This window comes from Cyprinus carpio, chromosome B15 (genome assembly GCF_018340385.1).
Source record: "Cyprinus carpio isolate SPL01 chromosome B15, ASM1834038v1, whole genome shotgun sequence".
NCBI classification, from domain to species: domain Eukaryota; kingdom Metazoa; phylum Chordata; class Actinopteri; order Cypriniformes; family Cyprinidae; genus Cyprinus; species Cyprinus carpio.
Window position 1 is genome coordinate 13,859,399 of NC_056611.1, and position 11,839 is coordinate 13,871,237.

The window sequence follows — 11,839 nt, forward strand, 5'->3', positions numbered from 1 at the left end:
AATATAAGCATGAAGTAAGCCCAACAAATGCTGATTTGTTTGTAATACTGATATCTTCATTAGCACTATAATTAGCACTATAGTACTAGTAATACTACACTCTTAGAAGAAAAGGTTCTATATAGAACCATAAAAGGTTCTATCAGGCGATTTATATATGGAACCCCTAAAAGGTTCCATATAGAACACTTTTTAAGGGTTCAATCAAAAGAACCCTTTTGGGTTCTTTGTAGTCAGGAATAAGGTTCTATATAGAACCATTTAGGGGTTCCCATCATGGGATCATTCTTTGGATTTATTTTTTGTTTTATTTTAATGAAATTTTAAGACTTAAAAAGCTTATATAACTATTTTATCACTAAAAACTAAAATAACAATAAGCATAACACATCAAGGTGTTGTGTGATCATGTAAGACACTTTTATTAGCATTTACAATGACAAGCAATATATAACACAGCAATTTATTTTTTCTATATCAATTCATACTTTATTATTTTTAAATCTCTAGAACAGCACTCTCCATTTTAGAAACATTATTTTTCAACCCCCCTCACCTTATCACCCATCCAACATGTCAGTCACAAATATATGTGGATTGCTAGAATAAAAAAAAATAAAAATAAAAAATTTAATGTTAATTTGCAAGAATAAATACATTGAAAGTTAACTTGCAAAAAGAATTAAAAATAAATAAATACATAAGTAAAACGAGAATGTGAAAAGTTTGTCATCAAATACTGTAGTATATTAATGACAGGCTATTTTGCATTTCACCACCAGGTCATTACCCTTTACCTTAAATAAATGTCAAGTATTTACTCCACATTCTCCTATAAACCAAGTAGTCTAACTTTTTTGTATACTGCAACTTTTGCCAATTCTGTAACCCATAAGAGATGGTGAACCGCATGTTTCTGAAAAGGTAGCTAAAAGACTAGCAGTATTGTTTTTAAATGTATGACCATTAAATGTTAATTTTACATTTAGATAAGCATTTAAACAATAAAAACAAAGGGTCTATGACAATTTCAGCACTGGGAAGGGCTAAAAAGTGCTGACTGAAATTAACTGAGTGATGGCTTTTGGATGCCCCATAGTACTGAATTAAAAGTAGATAGCAAACAGATACTTCTGGCATCTCTGTGTTATTGGTCAGTGACACATCCATTTTGATGCTAACTCTCCTTGCGATGAGTAGGCTTAACATCCTAAGATGGGGATCCAAGTCAGAGAAACATTTATTAGACCTACGGAGAGTACAGTACAACAGGAAAAAGAAAGGAATCTCTCACAATTAAATCAAATCTTAAAACTTACTTGAATTAGAGAGGAGTGTTGTGTTTTCATCTGAATGTAGATGACCAAACAAGTATTGTTGCACTTCATAGTTCAGACCTGCAGTGACAGTGCAAAATATTTATTTATCAGTCAATCATAAGAACCTGCATGATAAATCATAAGAACCTCCACATGATAAAATGTGGAAAGTAGAAGAAAAATGTTATCAGTAACTTCAGATTAGCTGATTGACAAGTTTCCCAAAGTTGATACTGTGAGGAAAAATAAATAATGTACCTTTTGTGTTGTGTTGTAGCAAGTTGGTCATGTGTCCTCTGACTTCCATTTTTCAGCAGTTGATAAGGTGGTTGTAAAACTTTAAAAGTGCTCTCTGATAAAGGAACATCTACAACAACCAAATACAGTGTGTTTAGAATTAGAGGTCGACCGATATATCGGTCGGCCGATATATCGGGCCGATATTTGTCATTTTTTAATATATCGCATTGGCCGATATCCGTGTTTAGTAGCGCCAATTTAAAGTCAGGCACGTAGGATTGGACCCCGTGTTATTGGTGCGGTGGAAAGTGCTGTTGCCGCATGTGAAGGACCCCAAGCCAAAACTTTTGGAAGATTCAACAACAGTCCTGGGAGATAAAGGTAGTCAGAGAATTTCACTCTGTAAATGGGGTGGAGTAGGTGGCAGCTCTCACAAACACTGCAGCGTTACACCGCCCCGCTCACTGACAGCACCGCGCTCGGAGACAGCTGTCCTGGAGCAGCACAGAACGGTGAATGACATTTGTTCGGAAGCATGGTTTGATGCAGACAATAGCCAGGTTTCCATCCAACTCATTTGCATTTAGGGATGTCAATATTTGATCATTTCCATGATCGATCGTCGTTTAAATTAACAATCAATGAATAAGATTAATGCTGCAAAATGCGTCTGCAGCAGTATTATTATTATGTGCAAAAGCCACTCGGAAAAAAAGCTTTCTCACCCGAATTAAAGGGGTTTAAGTCTGAATAAAATGATAGTAAATTGTGAAAATCAACCCATATTTCTATGCAGCAAATACGCACTTGTACTGTAAATGTGAACCGGTGGATAAATTTTACAGTTTGATATTTACCATAGACATTGCCCTACCCCACTTATATGGTATTAATTTTATTTGTGAAGGTCTCAAAAAGATCTTAAAAATTTTAAAATTTTTTTTTTAAAAAAATCCTGCAGATACCGTGTGTCATGCATGCAGCAATTTGACCCTGTAAAGTCTGCAAATTTAAAAAATTAAGTTAATTGAACTCCTTTCTTGGCCCATATAGTATGAAAACTGAGAATATGGGTCATACTCAGGGAGGAAAATAAATCTTACATTTAAAGCAGTTGCTGATATTTTTATGCCAAAAAAGATCAAATTCTGATATGAAATGGTTATAACAGTATCCTCTTAGGGCCCCGGGAAAAACATTTAGGGAAAAAAAAAGTATTATGTAAAAATTATATTTCATTTTATAAGTTATGCTACGTCTCTGGGTAGAGGACATTGGGACCCAATTTTAAAAAATAAAAAAATGACATGAATGAACTGCCTAGGCAAAAACAACGATTTTTTTTTTTAATCACCAATACATTTTTAGTTTTCAGGATTTTTTTTTTTTTTTTTAGCAAACTTTGTATAAAGTAATTCTCAACTATGTTATAACAGAATTATTTGATATACTATTTTTCTTATGCAAAATGTGTATAAAATGGCCATAAACAGGTTTTTTCATTTATTATAAAGTATCTTTTATGAAGATTTCCTTTTTGGGAAGTCGTGGCCTAACGTTAGAGAGTCGGACTTGCAATCTAAGGGTTGTGAGTTCAGTCTGGCCGGCAGGAATTGTAGGTGGGGGAGTCAATGTACAGCACTCTTTCCACCTTCAATACCATGACTGAGGCTCTGAGAAGCGCATCGTGAACCCCAACTGCTCCTCTCGGCCATAGCATAAAATGGCTGCCCACTGCCCGTGTGTGTTCACGTGTGTGTGTTCCTCACTGCCGTGTGTGCACTTTGGATGTGTTAAAAGCAGAAAGCACGACCAGAGTATGGGCTACCATACTCTTATTGCATGTCAAGTCACAAAAAAAAAAAATCTATGAACTAAATCTAATTTTCATATTAATGTGTTTTTGGGGCAACATGTAATGAAAAAAGTGCAATAATGGTAGTAATAATTGACAAATGTTTCATAATAATATCTAATATTTCATAGGAATATTGAAATATAATTTATTTCCAGTTTCATTTGTTGTGTCTCTCAAAATGCATAATAAAACATATGCTTTTAGTCCCGTGTCCTCATATGAGGATCGGTATGAAATCAATGTCCTGTTTCATTACAGAAAGTCATATTTTTGATTTGAAACCCCCCTAACATTTTCCTCCTGAGATGTTGATTTATGACACACAGTTTAAAAATTAGTCAGATTTAAATGATAATTACAAAATATTATCATATTTCCGTAAGAGTGTCACTAAATTAATATCAGACATTTTTGAAGACCAAGGAGAGATAGTAGTCATGGTGAAACATCCAAACATTTAGTATCTCTGAGAAAGCCCTGAATGTGCCTCTGTAAAAAACTGTAGCATGTATAATCTCAGAGAAATTCACTACTAAAATATAAATGTTCTCATATGAGGATGCAGGGTCTCAGGAGAGGGTATAGCAGACTACTTAAATAAAAATACATATTAATATTGTTGTCCCCTCCTAATAATATATCTTAGTAAGATGATATTTAAATGTCTAGATTTATGATGTGAGCTTTATTTTTCTTTTTTTTTTTTATTTTTTTTTTCCTTTTTTGTGGGTGGAATATAATGTAATTTAATATAATGAGTGAGAGATATAATATAAACATTCTTTAAAAGCCTGATGTGTCATATTTTATACATTCAAGTTTAACAGTTCATTTATTTACTTTATATAAACAAAAAGATGTGTACCACGGCCTGAAGGTGGACATTTTTAGAATTACACTAAAAGGCCTTTTACTATGTAATTTGCATATTAAATATGAAAGTGTTGGCTTTATAGGGTTAAATATGTTGGCCATAACCACTGCTCTTTGTTGTCAGTTTCCACCATGTTTTGGACTGGATAGAGAAGATAATTGTTGAACTTGTGTTCTGTTTTATATGTCCGTACTGCCCACAACTGAAGCACGTTCACCCAAATATATTTTTGGAGTGCAGAGTTGTAAAAGTACAAACATGTCCATAATATTCACAAGTGGCCCGATGAGAAGGAGAGTCTTTTTGCAGTCAAACGACAATACAGTCCTTTATTTATCAGAGCATTCCACTCTTCATACCGACGTGTGAGGGTTGACGCAGATAAAAAGATGAGAAGATTTTGAAGGCCATAGTGGATTTCACGGGTACTTGTCAAAGCTGAATGCAAATCCAGATCTCTGATGTTGCTGCATAAAAGCAGGTCAGGCATAAAATGGAGATACAATAAGAAAAAATAAAAACCTACAATGGAAGGTGAAAGAATAAGCTACGCATTTATGCTGCGATCATGACTGCTGCTGATTTTGCCTATGAATAAAACAACAAAGAGAAATAGAACAGAAATGCAGAGGGAGGGGAAAGAACATAAAAGCATTACTGAAGTGTTCAAAGATTGCTCAGCTTGATACACATCTGAATAAATAAATTCCGGTAGGAAAGGTGAATTAGAGCATGCAGGACGCAGACCCAGAGAAAACAATATCACTGTCATTCACAGACAAAAGCAACTTTTTTTTTTTTTGAGCTTATAAATGAGAGGCTCATCTGTCTGAGGAATAGAGTAACAGCAAGTGTGTGAGGGAAGAGGAGGAGAGAGACGGAGTTGTCACTTAGTTTTGTATTAATGTCTTTAATCAGGGAGTAATGTCATGGTTTATCTTCTGTGTTATGGATGAAAAACATTTGTCATTCGCGGGTTCATAAAACATAGCGTATATATTTATTGAGTGGCTTGAAGAGAATGCTTGATAAAATACAATCACTCACTATAATATCCATCACTTCGTATGAGAAGTAGCAAAGTCAGAAGTTATCTAAAGCTGGAGTCTTGTTTTTGATTTATATATGTTGGCGTGTCACTGTTAGATCTTTATGCATGCTGTTCCGTAAAAGGCAGGACAAAGACCTTCCTCTGGAATATCAGGATGATATTGTGAGTGGTGGTTTCTCGTGTTTTGTTTGTTTTCAAAAGAATACTTATGAAAAAAATTGCTAACATTTATATCGAGTATCAATTTTGCAACAAATATGGAACTAATAACAAAAAACGAAAAACAATTTTGACTAAAACTCCAATGTCGCTTGTGTGACCTTTCCCTGAATTTTTCCTGTACAATGGAATAATCCTAATATTACTACTAAGAAACTAGCATACTCTATTCAGCAGTGATAGAGATAGAATGTGCGGTTACAGACGAGCGGAGCAGCAACAGGGTCCAAAGGCCATTTGAATTTTAATATAGAATAACCTGGAATTATTAAATTTATTCAGATATTTTAAAACTAATATTATGTAAATTATAATATATTCAGCATAATTAATGGCTGCTGATCAATAAGTACATACCTACATAATTTTACCATTACAGTTAGCTGTTTGATATCAAGGTCACCGAATTCAAACTGTTTTATTTAGCACATATAAGAGGGTTAAAACTTTGATAGCCTTCCTAAAAAAATAAAAGCATTAGAAAAATTGCATAGCTGAAGTGTGTTTATGAAGTTTTTCTAGTGATGTGAATGAGTTATTCTAAAGCATTTTCCAAAAACATTATTTTACTGAATGATATTGCATTGCCAAGGCATTATATCCTTAGAGACTACACAGGAAAAGGGTTTTTGCACTTATTTAACCTTACAGTGTATTTTTTTTATAAACGTCAAACGAGCATTTAATGCTATTAATAACACCAAGGCGTCTCATAATTTGAGTGTTGTACTAATAACATCAGCACATCTCCTGTTATATGTAGTGTTCTTGTAAACATGACAATTAATGATAGTACTTTTTTAAAACTATATAATTAAAGCAATTAAGCCCAAAAAGCAATTACCACACGTGCCACGAGACTGTTGCCAATCATTATATTGTGTTGTTTCAGCAAGTTGTCTTCTGTTCTTCTGGCCATGATAGTTCCTCAAAACACTTAACATGCTCTGAGGGTGTGGCTATGAGGCATTGAATTATCAGAGCATACGCGGTGAAGCAGTTTACTTCTGTTTTCTGAAAGAGAGGTTAAGCCCCATTGCCACGTCTCCTGTGTTTGACAAATAGTGAAAAAATGGTAATGAAAATAGTCACGTGTTACAAATATTAGGACTTTTTGGTGCCAACACAACTTTGGCGAACTTTAAACCTTGAGAGAACACCATAGAAAAATCTGAACCTTAAATGACCACGATAACCTCTGACAGAATATTTTTACAGAATGATTTTAGATTAAACCATGCACAATAAAGCTTTTAATGCTATATTTACTTAAATTCAGGTGTTATCAAACAGCGCGTTTTGAGACTCTTTGAATGATGAAAACAATCTGGAACACCATGAGTAACAGCAGTAAACTGGAAATGGGCAGTAATTTCCTTGTTTTAATCATAGACTGTATAAAAACATGGACGTCACGCCGTAGTTTAGGAAGAGCATTTTTTTGAAGCTCAAGAGTTGGCGGAGGTCCGGCGTTCACCATATTGGCAGTGCATCTATCCCGGATAATCGAAAATGGCCACGAGTGTGGGAGTTGGTTTGCTGAAACCACACCCTCCTAAAAACGCTCAATTGGTGGTGACATCAGTGCAACTCACCTGTCACTCAAGTGGCCAAGCCATTAATTAGGAAGATTGGTTAAAGCTCGCTATTAATTTAACGGAGGACTTATAAAAAATTCCACCCACCTCACGGCCGTCATAACGGGCAAAATTAGCTATATAGACCAAAACCACTGTTTTTGTACTAGGGCTGTAAACATTTTTTTTTTCACTGTAAAGTTGGGCATTTGAACATTGGGAGTCTATGGGAATGACTCCCGTTTGGAGACATCCTCTAGCGCGGGTTTATCGAATTGTATTTTTAGTCCACTGTTAAAATACAACTCCTACTGCGTGTATTTTTGAAAAACCAAAAACTGAAATCAGCATGTTCTGGGGTGTTCATTTATTTTTTGCTGCTGAGACAGTAACATTGCAATTACTTTTTTTTCGTTCTCCCAAAAAGACTCTAAACAAAAAGGGAAATGTAGAGAAACCCACAACTTGCCTTAGTCTTTGTTGCCATGGTTTCCAGATGTTTAAAGGGCACCTGTTATGCCACTTTATACAAGATGTAATATTGGTCTTGGGTGTCCCCTTATGCTTCGAAAGTTGTCAGGTCCAAAATCACCCAACAGATCAGTTCTTATAACAGCTGGAAAATGTCATTTTTTTGGTCTGTGTCTAAAGAAAAGGAGCTGTTTTGGGAGTGTATCGCTTTAATTGCAAATGAGGCTGCATATTCCCACCACTGTCTCCTCCGAAGATATATCTCCCCTATTAACGTCTCTCTGCATTGAATAATCTACAGCATGAAACAGAGCCGGTAGAAAACAACAAACGCTTAGAGCGTATAACTGGCTGTTTAGGCCGTATATATGGGAAAGCCAACTTCACCTGAAAGTGGGATGGAAACAGTGCGATGTTTACAGAAACAAATCTTGTGCTCGCGACATGGCACAGTCTAAATCTCACCAGTGCTGCACTGATCAGTCTTTTAATAAGGATTACGTTAATGTAACACACATACACAATACAGTGTAAAACGCTAAGCAACTATAAACGACCATGACATTTCACAGCAGGAGTCTGGAGATGATACCACGGATTTAGTTAGATTTTGAGGTGGCATTTCCCTTGAAAAATTAAAGTAATCCACAACCTCCCCAGCAGCTCAGATGTTGAGAGAAAATGAAGACTCTTCTGTTCAGTCTTACATCCAAAACACAGAGCATCGGGATTGCTTGCGCGAGAACATTGTTGATGTTACAGGCTGATTGATCGTGGATTACATGGAGAGACAACCGTACAACTGCACGAGGGTGGAAACTATAGCAGTGGCAGGGCTGTCAATCAGAACCCCCGTTGTACCGCCTCTATACAATGTGAGTCAACGACTGCACTGTCGACTTCAACAACGGCAGGCCTCGTTAGACTGACTTCGTTTTAAAGGGGATTAAAAAATGACGTGGGTGGATTTTTATCTTTGTAGTGTGGTTTGTGTTCACACACGCGAGCGTACAAACTTCCACCACACATTTAAGTCCAACCACCATGTAAAAAGTGTATTTTTGCATAATAGGTGCCCTTTAAAATTTATTATTTATTATTTTATTTATTTTCTCTGTCTTTTTCCTTTTCTGAAAGTTTTTGGACATTTATTCTTTGCCTCCTGAGAAGTGTCTGATCATGTAAAATAAAATTGCCTCTCTTGAGGAAAGCTTAATATTTTCAAAACCAAGCAATGCTATTATATTTATGAGTGTTTTTCGTGAAATTATCTTTTTACTTATTTTTCTATATATTTATTTTTTTGGAATATCTGCCTTTAATTTGTCAGGGAGATAAGAAGCAACAGAAACCTAACTAGTGCATGAGAGTGGAAGAAAAACAGGCCAGATTGAAAAAAACCCCCCGCCCAGACATCCTCGCACATACCCCCACCCAATCCGCTGACCCACCAAAGCGCCCTACTTCTTATGTTCATTTTATGTTAAGTTTTTTCATAACTAAGAGCACGTACACGCTTTTGCCAATAGCAGGAACGAACCACTCTGACCCACATGCCTGATTAAATGAGTCGCTTATTCCAAGGTGTGCACAAGCCAGGGAGATCTGTAATACTGAAGATGCATTTAAATTTAAAAGAATAGTTTACCAAAAACGTTACTCACCCTCAGGCCATCTAGAATGTAGATTGTTAGATTCGTCATTATTTCTTCCTTAGAACAGATTTGGAGAAGTTTAACATTACAAGAGTTGCTTACCAAACTGCTCCTCTGCAGTGAATTGGGTACCATCAGAATGACAAGTCCAAAAAAGCTGATAAAAAACATTACAAATAATGCCACAAGTAATCCACACAACATCAAGTCCATCCAGTTAATGAAATGTGAAATGAAAGACTGCCATGTAAGAGATTTTTAACTTCAAACCTTTTCTTCTGACTAAAATATGAGGTTCTCTTTTATATTGCTTTCTCCTGTGAAAAAGTTGCATAATCCTGATTAGGAAAGCAAAAATTTTCACCAGAATCAATAACCATCTTACAAATAACAAAAACACGTCTGAACAAATATATTGGTGGAATTTGATTTAAGCGAGCAACACTGAGATGGACTGTTGACTGGAGAAATGTTATCATTAGATTAATGGACTTGTATTTTGTCAATAGCGATGGCTTAAAGTTAAAATGCCCTCAATGATGCTTTGTTTGTTACACACAGATTTTCACTTCACAAGATGTTACTTGATGTACCTGGAGAGTCACGTGCATTACTTGTGGATTATTGGGATGTTTTTTATCCAGCTTTTGGACTCTCATTCCTGATGGCACCCCTTACTCAGAGGATCTACTGGGTGAGTTAAGTTGATATAATGCTTAAATTTCACCAAATCTGTTCCAATGAAGAAAGAACTGTGTCTACATCTTGGATGGCGTGAAGGTGACCATTTTCAGCCTTTTTGCCCGTGTGTGTGTGTGTGTGTGTACCATGTCTATAATCTAAATGGTGTAGTTCGAGGGGAAAAGGCAGCAGACAGGGAAAAATCTACGCCACATGAGCTTTCAGGAACCATACAAAAACATATGCTATGAGATATAGTGATAGGGCCAAAGGTTTTTAGGACCGATAGTGTGGTGGCTAGGACATCTCAGCCAGCTCGGTAGAGTTAACGGGGTACACATTAACCAAGCCAGTCCTGATGACTTGGGGCATTGGTGTTGGTAAAAATGTTATGGCTGCTCTGCAAGCTGTATTTCGGTAGTCCGTGACAGAGTTAACTGCTGTTCTCTAATTTCTTTGACCTTGAGAGCATCCAGTCCCCTGACCCCGCAGTTTTTGCCACTGGTGTTAGTACAGATCTGTTCAATTTTCAATTGGGTATTGTGAGCATGTGTGTCTTCAGTTCCACTTTCCTGAAGGGGTCTGAATTGTATTAAGTCAGTCAACTGTCTAGTGTCTGTTCCCCACAAACATAGTCGTTGTGCTAGATGGGGCCAATTCATTGTGATCTGCAGCCAAGGGAGAGAGAGTGTCTGATGGAGTATTTTTCTCGGGGCTATGGGTAACCTATTTGTTCCATTCTGTAAGAGCACGAGGCGGGTCTCGTTCACATTTGAGGATGTGCTTATAAAGATCTTGCTCTGTGTTCTTTTGCTTTGCTAATGCTCTCTGCTTAGATCTTTGGGGGGGGAGTTTGAGAGGAATCTGTCTTGCCATTTGATGTGCAGCATTCTCACATCTCCCAAATTGTGGTATTTCAAGCAGACATCGTTTTGGCTGATGAGAGGTCGGCGATAAAACAAAAGCACTTAAATGTCTGCTTGCTTGAGCGCCTCATCAGGCTTCCTATTGCATTTGTCACTCTGCTTTGTTTCTGGATGCAGTGAGTTCTCAAAGTAATCTTTATCAGATTTTCTGTCCACTTTTTTCACTTTCGTTTGATGTAGATGTCACCTTTGATAAAGAGACACAATAGTGTTTTCACAGTTCAATTACTGCTGAAAAACTAACAATAGCTTTTTAATTGCTAACTGGTTGTTACCGTACCCTAAACAGTTGACAAAACGTAAACTGCAGTTATAACATTATACATAACTTGATTGTTAGCTAAAGCTCGCTCGCGACTTGTGTCGTCGGTAGACTAAAAGATATGCAGGCGTATGCGAGTGCTTATTTACAGTGGGAGTCCACTACATCTGTTTTATTCATCATGATCCAGTCTTCTATATTTTTTGCTATTAATAAGGGTCTGCATTAGGGTGGTTGGTTACATTTTACCTATTATGTCTGTTCACTCAGTAAATTAATTATGTAATTAAACATTACCACTCAATGAGATCGCACAATTTGCCAAGTTGGGCAGTCTTGCATAAGCCTAAAACATTGTTAGTGTATTTGTGTAGCTGTGCATTTCTGGCAACCCACAAATTACTTTTCTTGTAACCGACAAAATAAATTTGACAGAACATTTTTTAGGCATGTCTATGAACAATGAAGTCATTAGTCCTCATTCCGTCAACTATTGCATATTAGTGTTCTTTCTTACAGGGGGCATCCGTAACAACACTATTTTCAAATAAATTGACATGCATGAACCCCTTAAGCCAAATTAGATTAAAAATCAAATAGCAAAGATAGTGCACAATAGTAAGAAGTTGTTCATGCATTGTTTTGGGTTGTGTGTTCAGTGTTCAAGGTCTGTCTTTTTGTAGTCTAAAGCATGGTTCCTGTCTAA

At 36.3% G+C, this 11,839-nt stretch overlaps 1 long non-coding RNA gene across 1 annotated transcript; it reads right to left on the reverse strand.

Moving 5' to 3' along the window:
- Nucleotides 1–951: 951 nt before the first annotated feature.
- Nucleotides 952–1,812, reverse strand: LOC122139724. The gene is made up of 3 exons (XR_006156494.1): nt 1,578–1,812; nt 1,320–1,397; nt 952–1,210 (listed from the first exon to the last, which is right to left on the reverse strand). It is a non-coding gene; the product is annotated as an uncharacterized LOC122139724 (long non-coding RNA).
- Nucleotides 1,813–11,839: the final 10,027 nt, after the last annotated feature.